Consider the following 738-nt stretch of genomic DNA (forward strand, 5'->3'; position numbering starts at 1 on the left):
CTTTTCCAACACAAAATTGAGATCCCAAGCAGGAGCAGGAGCTCTACGTGGGTGTCTTATGTTCTTTGCCCCTCTAAGAAATTGCTTAAACAAAGGATGGGAAAATAAAGGAGGGTCACAGTCATAGTGAGCAGAAATGGCTGCAGCATGAACCTTTATCGAGGAAAAAGACAAACCCTTGTCCAATAACTCAGTAAGATATTGAAGAGAAACACTTAAATCAGGCTTGGAAACATCAAAGTCCTTCGCTTTGCTCCAAAGAAAAATCTCCTCCATTTATCAGCGTAAACTTTCCTTGTACTAGGCCTTCTGGCCTCCAAAATAACATTCAAAACTTGTTGTGGAAGCTGAGACCCTCCAGGGTCTAAAACAGAATATGCCAGGCTGTGAGATGCAGAGACTGAATCTTGACATTGAGGAAGTGATTGCCCTCCTGAGACAAAGATCACGGAATCAAAGGCAGAGGCCATGGAGGCTCCTTACCAAACTCCTCAGTAGTGGGTACCAGTGCTGTCGAGGCCAATCCGCGCTATCAGAATCATGGATGGCTTGTCTTTTCTGGCCTTCAGAGTACCTTGGGAATGAGAGGCAGAGGTGGAAAGACATAGACATGAAGATTGCTCCAACTGAATGATAGAGCATCCACCTTCCAAGCTGTGGGATGAAACATTTTTGTGCAAAACTTTGGCAACTGGTAATTTAGTGGAGAAGCGAACAGATCTATGTCTGGAGTCCCCA

Source organism: Protopterus annectens, chromosome 2.part1 (genome assembly GCF_019279795.1).
Source record: "Protopterus annectens isolate FY-2018-M chromosome 2.part1, PAN1.0, whole genome shotgun sequence".
In the NCBI taxonomy this organism is placed as follows: Eukaryota; Metazoa; Chordata; order Ceratodontiformes; family Protopteridae; genus Protopterus; species Protopterus annectens.